This window comes from Chrysemys picta, chromosome 2, assembly GCF_011386835.1.
Source record: "Chrysemys picta bellii isolate R12L10 chromosome 2, ASM1138683v2, whole genome shotgun sequence".
Classification (NCBI taxonomy): Eukaryota; Metazoa; Chordata; order Testudines; family Emydidae; genus Chrysemys; species Chrysemys picta.
Window position 1 is genome coordinate 34354931 of NC_088792.1, and position 13488 is coordinate 34368418.

General features: G+C 43.7%; 1 long non-coding RNA gene across 1 annotated transcript in view; it reads right to left on the reverse strand.

Annotated features, from left to right (window-relative positions):
- Positions 1 to 13488, reverse strand: part of LOC112058881 (uncharacterized) — a 56864-nt gene that overhangs the window by 24752 nt on the left and 18624 nt on the right. The window lies entirely within an intron of this gene.

A 13488-nucleotide genomic window follows, 5' to 3' on the forward strand; every position in this document is an offset into this window, starting at 1 on the left:
CTGGCCACAGGGCCCGGTGCCACTGCAGATGCGGTGGCACCGGTGGAGCAGGCTGTTCAGCCTGGCTAGCCTGAGCCATTGATGGACGGCTACAAAGGGAGGCCGGGCTGATGTACAACCTGCCACCCTCCTGGACCGGGAGGAGTGGCAGCGCCAGAAGTGGTACCAACCTCGAGACCGCGACCTTGACATGGAGGACTGGTACTGTTGGTAACAGCTACTCGGCGATCGGCTCTGGCAGGCGGATCGCCAGTGATCGACGCCAGGGGCTGCGGGATCAGTGCCGTGGCGGGGTCCTGGAGCGAGATGACGAACTGGAATGGCGTCAATGTTCGTGTCACAACCGGCTATGATAGCCCCTCCAAGACGAGGACCTATGGCATCATCTGCCTTGGTCCCATCTGTGTTCGCTCCTTGAGGCGGAGTGGTGCCTGGAGTCTCTGTCAGACAGAACCCAGCCAGACAACCTGGTGGGAGTCAACGGCGACACACGTGGACTATGCACGGAATGGTCACTGAGCGGTGAACGGCATCGGAAACGTTCCCTCGACCGAGACCGGAACCAAGTCGGGGGCAACTGTGGAGATCCCAGCGGCAGCTTGCCTCTGGACTGTGGGGCCAACATTGGCGGTGCTCCTGGTGCTGGCATGGACATAACGTCCTAGGCTGTCTGCAGGGCCTCCGGTGGAGGGCATCCGGACATCCGGGGAAGCCTGCTCTGAATGGGCAGGGCTACTTGCCTCTGACTCAAGTCGAGTGGTAGAGGCCGATGGGGATCGAGGACTGCCCATCATGGGTCTAGCCTCTGCCCCACTTTCACTCCGGTGCTGTGGCGTAGAAGGCCTCTTCCTAGCCTTCTTGGCGTGCCCCGTGGATGTGGAGCAGTGCCGCCTAGTAGATGGTGCTGAGGGGTTGCCACGCACCGCAACCGTGGTGCCTGGTATCGACCCAGAGTCTCTCTCTCTCTTGGTCTGAGTCTTAAACGACTTGCAAATCTTGCTGCGATCGCTGAGATGGGTTCCCCCAAACAGTGTAAACAGTCCGCGTGCGGATCACTCACTGGCATAGGTCGCCTACAAGTGTTGCATGACTTAAAACCCGGGGCGAGGGGCATGCCCTGGCCCGGGCGCACTAGCTAAACTAATCAAACTAACTAACTAAGCTATACAGGTACTATACACAGAACAAACAAGAGTTCTGGGGACGAGCTACAGCAAAGCTGGAGCAGAGCAGTTTCGCAGCACCTTCACTGGCGGCAAGAAGGAACGGGGGCGAGTGCGCAGTACCCCTTATACCGCGCCATGGAGGCGCCACTCCAGGGGTCGCTAGGGGCGCTCCTCTACGGGACCTGCTAGGGGAAAAACTTCCAACACTGGAACACGCACACCTATTGTGGAATGCACATGAGCAATCACTTGAAGAAGAATTACACTGGTCTACAATTTTTGAGAAGTCGTCTGCTTCAGAGATAAAATGTGCTATTTATTATGTATTTTGATGTATTCAAATATGACAATTAAAACAACTGATTGGCTACTGTTTCTAAGATATTTAAGTTTTTACATTTTATGTTTATGTATATTGTGTAGATAGTAGAGTTTTAATCATAAATTGTAAACCTAGGTCTTTTCATGTGGTTATGGTTGCTTTACATGATAATATTTCACCTGTCCTGTTTATGTAACACTTTAAAAATCAGCAAAAGGGTTATATAAATAGAATTTATTATGAAACAAAAGGCAAAAAACTATTCTGTACATAGTTTAGTCCTATTCAGTGTCTACTCGGCGCTTCTTGGCTTGTCTCTTGTATTCATTAAATGGAGCATCTCTTGTCACTGTCCAGCAATAGTTTGCAAGCATTGATGGGCTCCATTTGCCCTGATAGCGTTTCTCCATTGTTGCAATGTCCTGGTGAAATCGCTCGCCGTGCTCGTCGCTCACTGCTCCGCAGTTCAGTGGAAAAAAATCTAGATGAGAGTGCAAAAAATGTATCTTTAGTGACATGTTGCAACCAAGGCTTTTGTATGCCTTGAGGAGGTCTTCCACCAACAACCTGTAGTTGTCTGCCTTGTTGTTTCCGAGAAAATTTATTGCCACTAACTGGAAGGCTTTCCATGCCGTCTTTTCCTTGCCACGCAGTGCATGATCAAATGCATCATCTCGAAGAAGTTCACGAATCTGAGGACCAACAAAGACACCTTCCTTTATCTTAGCTTCACTTAACCTTGGAAATTTTCCACGGAGGTACTTGAAAGCTGCTTGTGTTTTGTCAATGGCCTTGACAAAGTTCTTCATCAGACCCAGCTTGATGTGTAAGGGTGGTAACAAAATCTTCCTTGATTCTTGCACGACTATCCCATTCGCAGAGAAAACAGCAGTACTTTGTGTATCCAGTCTGCAGACCAAACAAGAGAGCAACAACCTTCAAATCGCCACAAAGCTGCCACTGATGTTGATCATAGTTTATGCACCTCAAAAGTTGTTTCATGTTGTCATAGGTTTCCTTCATATGGACTGCATGAATTGGAATTGATGGCAAAACATTGCCATTATGTAGTAAAACAGCTTTAAGACTCGTCTTCGATGAATCAATGAACAGTCTCCACTCATCTGGATCGTGAACGATGTTGAGGGCTGCCATCACACCATCGATGTTGTTGCAGGCTACAAGATCACCTTCCATGAAGAAGAATGGGACAAGATCCTTTTGACGGTCACGGAACATGGAAACCCTAACATCACCTGCCAGGAGATTCCACTGCTGTAGTCTGGAGCCCAACAGCTCTGCCTTACTCTTGGGTAGTTCCAAATCCCTGACAAGCTCATTCAGTTCACCTTGTGTTATGAGGTGTGGTTCAGAGGAGGAGGATGGGAGAAAGTGTGGGTCCTGTGACATTGATGGTACAGGACTAGAAGTTTCATCCTCTTCCTCTTCCTCTTCCTCGTCTGACTCAAGTGAGAATGATTCTGGTGCATCAGGAACCGGCAGTCCTTCTCCGTGGGGTACTGGGCGTATAGCAGATGGAATGTTTGGATACTGCACAGTCCACTTTTTCTTCTTTGACACACCTTTCCCAACTGGAGGCACCATGCAGAAGTAACAATTGCTGGTATGATCTGTTGGCTCTCTCCAAATCATTGGTACTGCAAAAGGCATAGATTTCCTTTTCCTGTTCAACCACTGGCGAAGATTTGTTGCACAAGTGTTGCAGCATATGTGTGGGGCCCACCTCTTGTCCTGATCTCCAATTTTGCAGCCAAAATGTGATAGGCTTTCTTAACCATAGTGGTTATACTGCGCTTTTGTGATGTAAAAGTCACTTCACCACAAACATAGCAGAAGTTATCTGCACTGTTCACACAAGTACGAGGCATCTCTGCTCACTTTGGCTAAACAGAAATGTGACCCTTTGCAAAATCAAACACTGACAAATAAGAGAGCATGACACTGTATGATTTCTGAGCTGATACAGGGCAATTTGTTCAGCAGTGTGATGTAAGCTTCATTATGATTGCATCATCCATGACTTCTAGGAATAACATGATGCAATTCATATCATGTATGACGCAATACCAGCTTCAGATTGCATCATTCATTGTTTTGCCTAAAAAGCAAGTACTGGCCAAACCCAGTCATAGATTTATTCATAGATCCAGTCAAAGATGTATTTTAGTCATTTCTGGTTTAAATTGAGATCCCTTCCCTTTATAACTCACTTATCCTCCGCCATTCCCAAGTCAAGGGTCGTATATACTGACCCAATAGCATATCTTGAAAACTAGAGCCAATCAACAATTTTAAGCATCATTTTCGTTCTCAGTGACCCAGAATTAGTAAAGTTTGACTACATTTATTTCAGAAGCATTTTGGCTGTAGAGCAGTGTTATTATTTATTAATTTAAATAGTGCCGTAAACTTATATGGCACTTCATAGATATAAGACAATGGGTAAATCCTGGTCCCATTGAAGTTAGTGGGAGTTTTTCCATTGCTAACATTTACTACCAAGTGTTAGTGCTTACTTTCATAAGTAGTCCCTTTGACTTCTGTGGAGTTACTCATGATGGAAGTGTTTGCAGAATTGGGCCTTGATCCTATGCCCTTTAGTCAATGGCAAAACTCCATGGACTTCACTGGGATCAGCATCTGGCACATTATACGCTGTTTGACATGATACGCTGAGGGATGATAAACACTATGGGGAATGACTAAAAATAATTTTTAAAAACTGTTGAATTAACAACTTTGGATAACTATCTAATAAATATGACTACCATTGCATGAATTTAAGTACAAACCTTTCTATTTTGAAGTATTGATAAGCAAATTAAATCACACTGATAAATCTATGAAATCCTTGCCTAAAATATATAATACTAATTGTAATTTTTGGCATCCCTCTGGTGCTGCTTAGCTTGTCACTCAATATTTAATTTCTTTTACACCTACGACACATTGCTCATTAATTTATTTGTGCACCTTTGAGTAATGTTCTGAGAACTGAGGCAGCAATACATATCTTACTTAAGCAAATGATTGAAATCTTTAATACGATGCTTCAGAATAATGTATGAAGTCTCTCAAATGTCCTATAGTCTTGACCCGTACATCTAAAAGAGTGCATCCTATCTCATGTTTATAACCTCTGAGTTGCCTCCTCTTTACCAAATCCTCATAAATTCTTTGTCTATTCTCTCTGCTTTACTTGTTTCTAACTGAACTGAGGTACTGTACTGTATATTTCAACTTGTAAACAGAAGATCTTATTTTTTAGTTGTAATATTTCTGTGTAATATTTTCCAAACTCTTTTATTGTATTTCACAGTTAAAAAGCCACCTGGATATTCCCTTTCTATTCTTTTTCTTAAACTATCTCTAAGCCTTTCTGTGTGTTTTTGTAATCTGTAAAACAGACTCTTACAACAGGTTTTCAAAAGACTTGTGCAGCTGGTAGCTTTTTGATTATTTCATATATCAGTTGTACTAAATATTGGTGATCTGCTTTAGAAAGATATTAACACTTTTGTCGCTGCAATTACACCTGTGCATTGTTCTATTATACTAGAGAAAAAACGGAGCCTAGCATATGTACATATGGGGGAGGGGGTATAATAAATCTATTATACCAGAGTGTTTTGTGATAGCTTCAAAGAACAGATGAGAATACATCCAGGTGTTGTTCAAACCCCAATGTGTGGTCAAATGTATGTAGTAAAAATTAAAGTGGCAAAACTAAAGTACATGGTTCAGACTCGTGAATGTAACTGTGGCTTGCAATATTTTAAAAATTCCTTATTGTTTATGAGAGACGTGGAACACTGTTATGCAAGAAAAATAAGGGATTTGGATATTTGCAACTGTCTTCAAGACTGTAAATACATGGTGGATAAGTGGATTGTGGTGTTCACTGATATCTTTTGGGGACAATGTCAATATTTTTACACTGCATGTTAAATTAATTCTGTGTCCTTGAAGTAAAACATCCCCTATTATACTGAAAGAAAAATAAGTATTAGTGAGTTGAATGGGTTCCGAAAAAATTGTCAGTTATCGGTGGCATCTAGAATTTTCAAGAAATAGTCGAAATAGTGTCTAAATCAGTTATATGCATTTTAAAATTCATCTAAAATGTTGATCTCTCACATCAGCTATACAAAACAGGTTTTAGAATGTCATGCAACAAGGGACTTGGCATTTACTAGGGTCTTGCAGGCACTAATGGCTTGACTGCATGGGGAAATAACCTAATGCAGAATAGCTATTTCACAGTAGCTCTCCGTGTGGACACTTATATTCTGCAAAGAGTGCCTTTGTGTGGTTTCGTTTAATTCAACTTGGAAGTAGAATAATCTGCAAAAAGGCACTTGGTGCGGTGTACTTTAGTTTTGGTGCAGAAGAGGAGTTTCTACATAGGGAGTTAGCATAGAATAGCTATTGTGCTTTAAATTCACACCCTAGTTCATTCCACTCTAACTTCCCCATGTAGACAAGCATTCATACTAGGGCTGTCGATTAATTGCAGTTAACTCACGCAACTAACTCAAAAAAATTAATCATGAATAATTGCACTGTTAAACAATAGAATACCAATTGAAATGTAATAAATATTTTGGATATTTTTCTATATTTTCAAATATACTGATTTCTATTACAATATAAAATACAAAGTGTACAGTGCTCACTTTATATTATTATTTTTTATTACAAATATTTGCACTGTAAAAATGATAAAACAAATACAGTAAAAATTGTTTTATCCAGCATGTTGGGGAAGGGTGCTGGTGAGTGAAAAATGCTGGTTAACTAAGAGGGAGGGAGTTTGGGTGTAGGAGGGGGTGCCGGGCAGAGGGTGGGCTCTGGTAGGGAGTTTGGGTGTGGGAGGGGGCTTGAGGCAGCGGCTTGGGGCGCGGGAGAGGGTGAGGGGTACTGGACTCAGGGGCCCCTTGTAGGACTGATGAATGAAATTGTTTTTAATTGTTTACTTTATTAATGTAACTTCATAAGTAAAGTTTTATGAATGAAACAATATTCATTCATAAAACCAGTTACCCCAATAACTGGCTAATGAACAATTAAGATGCTTGTTAAGAGCCATAGCTGTTCAGTTAGCTGCCTTTGTAAGTTTCACTATCAATCCAATTCCTGCTTAAATCACCGAGACTTGCACTGTTTCAGTATTGTAATTTCTGTTCACTGTTTGCCATATTGTAATTCAAACTTCATTTTAAAACGCTTACTCCATTTTGTAAGGGCTTCCTGCAACCTTCATTTTTGCAAACCCTGCTGTAATCTTATTAGTTTAGTTTAATGTGTGAATGAGGTAGGTATGGATGATGGAATCAACCTCCAGCCCCAGCCTATCCTGATTAAATAGAGTTCAAACACCAACGACTGAAGATGCAGACAACAGCCCTAATAAAGTAAGAAGAATCCACCCTAAAAAGAAAAGGTACAATAGAAGGAAGATCAAAGCCCGGTCCCAGGCTGAAAGTCATGTCTGCAATTGACAGGTGATCAATCACCAAACCCAGAGGCAGCGTGACACAGCAAGACCTATAGACTCTGGATTCAAACTAAAGCCTACAAAAAGGATGGGTGAGATGGAAAACTTTGGAGGAGGGTAACATTCTGCTGCCAACATGGAAGGGCATCGGTGCATGCCCAATAGAGACCCAGCTCGTCCTTGTGCCCGGCTTTCCTGGCCAGTTAGCCGCCACAAGCTACGAACCCAAGCTGCAAACTCAAGCCACAGACTCAAGCAGGACTGGTAACTATGCAGCAGCTGCAGAACATCTGATGGGTGTGTGTGTATGTGTGTGTGTAAATGTGTGTGTGTGTGTGTGTGTATAGGTATTAGGTATAATGTGTGTGTATAAGGATTAAGATATTAGTTATTGGTCATAAATCAAATTGTTATCATAATAAATGTGGCATCTTTATCTTGTCCCCTTTAATAAGATCCTGCTAGTTTTTATTGGTATAACACCCTCACCTCGGACCGCTTCCTGAAAGCGGCGACCTGTCCCGGCTGCTCCTAAGCGGAGGTGCGGCAGGCCAATGGGAGCTGCATTGCTAGCGCTTGGGGCGGGGGCAGCACGCAGAGCCGCCTGCCGCGCCTCTGCCTAGGAGCCGCTGGGACAGGTTGCTGCTTGCAGGGAGCTGCCCGAGGTGAGAGGCCCCGGGATCCAGTACAACCTCCTGCGCCGAAGCCCCCTTCCACACCCAAACTCCCTTCCAGAGCCCATGCCAATCAGACTATAAACCAGAATTTCAATAAAGATCAAAATGCCGGTTTATAGAGCATTCCGGTTGGTGAAGTGCCAGATAAAACAGCTTTTACTGTAGTATTTTTCAATTCACCTCATACAAGTAGTGCAGTGCAATCTCTTTATCATGAAAGTTTAACTTACAAATGTAGCGTTATGTACCACAAAATTCAATGTGCATTTAAGAATAAAACAATGTAAAACTTTAGCGCAGGGGTGGGCAAACTACAGCCTGCGGGCCACATCCGGCCCACGGGACCATCCTGCCCGGCCCCCGAGCTCCTGGCCCGGGAGGCCCCTGCTGTCTCCCCTCCCCCGCAGCCTCAGCTCGCTCGCTTGCTCGCTCTGCCGCCGGCACAATGCTCTGAGTGGCGGGGCTGTGAGCTCCTGGGGCAGTGCAGCTGCACAGCCTGGCCTGACCCGGTACTCTGTGCTGTGTGGTGGTGGCAACAGCAGCGTGGCTTGGCTCCAGCTGGCGGCACGGCTGTAGTGCCACCAGCCACCGGTGGTCCAGGCAGCGCGGTAAGGGGGCAGGGAGCGGGGGGATTGGATAGAGGGCAGGGGAGTTTTGGGTGGTGGTCAGGGGGCGGGGGTGTGGATGGTGGTGGTGGGGGAACAGCGGGCTGAATAGGGGTGGGGGTCCGGGGGGGCAGTCTGGAATGAGAGGAGGGGTTGATGGGATGGCGGGGGGTTGGGGGCAGTCAGGGGACAGGGAGTGGGTGTGTGTGGATGGGGCAGGGATCCCAGAGGGGCCGTCAGGGAACAGGGGGGGGCTGGATGAGGCAGGAGTCCCGGGGGGGGGGGCAGATAGGAGGTGGGGGCCGGGCCATGACCCCCTCCCCTAACCGGCCCTCCATACAATTTACGAAACCCGATGCGGCCCTCGGGCCAAAAAGTTTGCCTGCCCCTGCTTTAGAGCCTACAAGTCCACTCAGTCCTACTTCTTGTTTTGCCAATTGCCCAGACAAACAAGTTTGTTTACATTTATGGGAGATACTGCTGCCCACTTCTTATTTACAATGTCACTTGAAAGTGAGAACAGGCGTTCGCATGGCAGTTTTGTAGCTGGCATTGCAAGGTATTTACATGCCAGATATGCTAAACATTTTTATGCCCCTTCATGCTTTGGCCACCAGTCCAGAGGACATGTTTCCATGCTGGTGATGCTCAGTAAAACAATAATGCATTAATTAAATTTGTAATTGAACTCCTTGGTGGAGAATTGTATGTCTCCTGCTCTGTTTTATCTGCATTCTGCCATATATTTCATGTCATAGCAGTCTCAGATGATGACCCAACACATGTTTGTTTTAAGAACACTTTCACAGCAGATTTGACAAAATGCAAAGAAGGTACCAATGTGAGATTCCTAAAGAAGAGCAACACTCTGATGCGGAAACTACAGAACCTGAACCACTACTAAAAAAGAAAATCAACCTTTTGCTGGTGGCATCTGACTCAGATGATGAAAATGAACATGCGTTGGTCCACTCTGCTTTGAATCATTATCAAGCAGAACCCGTCATCAGCATGGACCCACGTCCTCTGGAATGGTGGTTGAAGCATGAAGGGACATATGAATCTTTAGCGCATCTGGTATGTAAATATCTTGTGACGTCGGCTACAACAGTGCTATGCGAACGCCTGTTCTCACTTTCAGGTGACTTTGTAAACAAGAAGGAGGCAGCATTATCTCCCATAAATGTAAACAAACTTGTTTGTGTGAGCGAATGGCTGAACAAGAAGTAGGACTGAGTGGACTTGTAGGCTCTAAAGTTTTACATTGTTTTATTTTTTAATGCAGTTTTTTGTATATAATTCTACATTTGTAAGTTAAACTTTCATGATAAAGAGATTGCACTACAGTACTTGTATGAGGTGAATTGAAAAATACAATTTCTTTTGTTTTTACAGTGCAAATATTTGTAATAAAAGATATAAAGTGAGCACTGTACACTCTGTATTCTGTTGTAACTGAAATCAATATATTTGAAAATGTAGAAAGCATCCAAAAACATTTAAATAAATGGTATTCTATTATTAACAGCACAATTAATCAAAATTATTTTTTTAAATCGCTTGACAGGCCTACTTAATACAAATAATTTCTATCCATTAACCAACATGTTGAGTGAAACTCTGACTCAGTTCAGTTAAAGAACTGTGTGTGCCTTGAAGGTATAACTGCAGAAAATCATGAACTCTTCTTATAGTGCAAGGTGGAGGCTCTCTTTTCCAGCCCAGTTACTCTTCTTCTAGAAAAACATCTCACGTTAAATAGGCCATCTGACAAATATCCCAAAAGAACATAATACACTTGGAATACTGAGATCTGAACTGACATAATTTTGGCAAAAAATATACATGAAGTATATTTGTGTGAAGGTTTAAAAATAGAAGACTGTCATATGTGGCATTGGAGGCCAGGTTGACTCATGATTGATGACATTTGAAAGAACATACCAAGCTTAGAAAATGACTTCAGAATCATCAGAATTTAGTAAGATATAGATGGCTCTCTGAAGCTGTATCTGCAGCAAGGGTGCTGGGAATTCCAAAAACTATTTTGTGGATGATACATAACGTGCTGCCAGACACAATTTGAAAAGATCCAGAATTTATAGTTTTCAGTTTGCATTAATAAATGACTAATGTCATTTATTTTAATAACTTATTTGTACTTACAAGTGCTTTTTCAACTGTTTTCAGTTTTTAGATTTGGTGCAACTCCTAATTTAAAGCTGGAAGACTAGTGCCTTCATGTCCTGGCCTTTCCCCTTGTTTACACACACACTCACTTATATGACAAATTTATCAGAGCAGCCAAGAATATTTTTGTTATTGCCATTAGTTTGCAAATATATTCGCGTCTCATTCAATCTCCCCCTTTCTTCTCCAGTTTTGTGCTTAGATCTCACTGACTATAATACTGAGTATTATACAGAAAGTCATTAGTATAACTGAACATGTTTATTATTGGATTTTTATTTTTTTTAGCTGTGCTGTATTGAGAGTTCTTGGTCTAAAATATCCCCCAACTGAGCACCAATTGATTAAAATGAAGGTCACAATTCAAGGAGAAAAGGTACAGTATTATGCCTTTTAATAATCAGAAACCAAGTACATTAAAGTTAAGCCCTAAAATTTGGGACTGCTGCACTCTAGGTATAGGGAAAATATTCTTTGTTCTTAGCAGTGAATTTTCTTAGAATATCTTTTTGATTTTTCCCCTTTTAATTTCCTTTTGAGAGTGTTTTTCTTTGCTTTTCACAATAATTTTAGTGTGAAGATTAATTTTTAATATAATTAATATAAGTATATGTTCTTCTTCAAGTTGTGTTCTTATGGGTGCTCCACTTCAGGTACACACGGACCTTTGATTGGAGATTTTTGGTAGCAGTGCCCATTTGGCCCATGCATGTGCCCTATAGATCTTTGTGCCCTGCACTGGGGCTACATAGGGCTGTGCAGGCCAATTGCCCTCAATTCCATCTCAACTGCATTGGCCTGAGATGCAGTATTCAGCGTGTCTGCTTCAGTTGGGCAAGCTTGCCTAAACTAGTTTGTTAGCCATTAGAGTTTATTAATTTAGTTTAGTGGTTAGTAGTTAGTTTTTGGAAGAGAATCATTTCTTGTCCTCTTATTCCTCCCTCCATTAGGTAGGTATGCCAGAATCACAAGAGTTCAAACGTTGCCTCACTTCCTGGGAGGCAATCCCAGTCAATGATGGGCATTCCTGGTGCATTTGTTGTCTTAGAGAAACACACATTCTACGGAAGTCCAACTTCATTTTAGCCCTTAAAAGCTAGGCCAGGGAGAACTGGGAGATTAAGCTGAGACTGCTTATGGAGCATTCACTTTGTTCCACTTCAGATCCAGGTCAGGGCCCACTGCCAACCTGATACTCCATTTTCTGAGCAAGTATAGTGCGCTGTCTACCTCAGGTCAATGTTCCCCTAGACCTTCTAAGGGAAAGATTTTAGACACTGCTGAAAAGGGCTCTAAAAGGAATTCTGGTTCTCCTCACAAGGACGCCTCAGTCTCCTCCTAAGTTGACAGTCTTTGAGGCATCCAGTTTTCAGTCGGGTACTGTTGAGGCTTGTGGTTCCTCTGGTATCAGTGGAACTGCCAAATCCCTATGCTCCTCTAACAGCCAGGGCTAGAGCTGTGCTTTGGTACCATCATCACATGATTGAGTCAGTTTCCTTCCAGCAAGATGGTACCAATGAATACTCTTCTGCAACCTCCAGTTCCAGAATATCATGGGACCCTCAGTACTGCAAAAAGCTAAGCAGCCGACCTCAGTCTGTGCCTGCCTTGAGGCATACCAAGTCATCGTCCACTTCCTCTGCAAGAGACTTGCCTAGACAAACTCCCAACTTGATATAATTACTTTATCTGGTATTGCAGGAATTTAGATTCTCCAAAGACCTTTCTGTGTTAGAGGAGCTAAAGTCTTCCCTTTTGATCAGTACTGTGCTCCGCTCGGTACCAAGATCTTCATGGTCACCAGAATTACAGCTTTCTCCATTACCATCTGATTCTCCACCATTCTCTGGCAGAACTCCTATGGATGATGATGAGGATCTTTATTCAGCCTCTCAAATGTCTGTCCAAGGTTCTCCTATTTACTAGTATAGGAAATCTCTTACTGACACCTACCGAGAGAGGGATGATGCTCAGGGAGACATTTCAAAGCCCTTCCTTGATGGAATGAACAACCACTGAGTCCATCTTCTATTCCACATGGTCCCCCTCGGTGGTCATATTTGGATCCTGGGGCAGTCTACCATCAGCAATTTTCTCAAGCCTCTAGTTTAATTCACCGGAACCACAGGGATATCTATCCTTCCTCTGCTACCTGAACAACAGGAGGACATTTTAAAGGAGCAGAAGGGTACAGCAGACAAGGAGGCCACCCCACGGATTAATATTTCCTCGTCTTCTCTGGATGAGGCTTTGATATGTCTCCTACCCTCCACAACTGACAACTTCAAACAATTTCAGGGCCTCATAAAATGAGTGGTGGATTCTTTCCAGATGCCCCTTGAAGAGGCCAGGAGTCACAGCACAAACTGTTGGATTGGAATGGGGTTCACTCACCACTGTGGCACCTCCTTGTGGTGGGGATTAGCACATCAACAGTCTGACACTCCCTCCTTCAGTCACTCACCCTGGTGTCTCTCTCCCTTTGTGGACTCAGGGTACTCTCTCTTTGTGACTCTGGGTGCTCCCTCTTCATGTCTTGGTCCTCTGGCCAGGTCTCTCTAGTTCTCCTCTGGGGTATCAAAGTCACACTGGACAATTGGCCCAGGCAGTCTTCTGCTCCACTGCCCAGTCTGTGCCACTTCCCCTGTGGTTGGTAGGGAAACCTGGGCCCACCCTCTATTCCAGCCCAGGCCACTCTACCACAGGCATCCAACATTTGCATGACCCAACCCTTGCTGCTGTTTCCCAGGGCTGTTTCTTATTTTGCCTCTCTCAGGCTTCTCCTCCAATACTTCTATGAGTACAACCTTCCCTCAGGGCCAGGTTCCCAGGGCTTCTATTCTCCCATGGGGTTTCCTCCCTTCCCTTCTAAGCCCAGAGAGTGACTGCAGGCCTTCTGTACTGTAGTCCCCTTATTACTCTCTGCTTCCTGGTTTTACAGCAGTATAGCCTGCCCCTTGTCCAGCTGGGCTTCATCATCAATTAAAAGCTTATCAGCCCTGACTCTCAT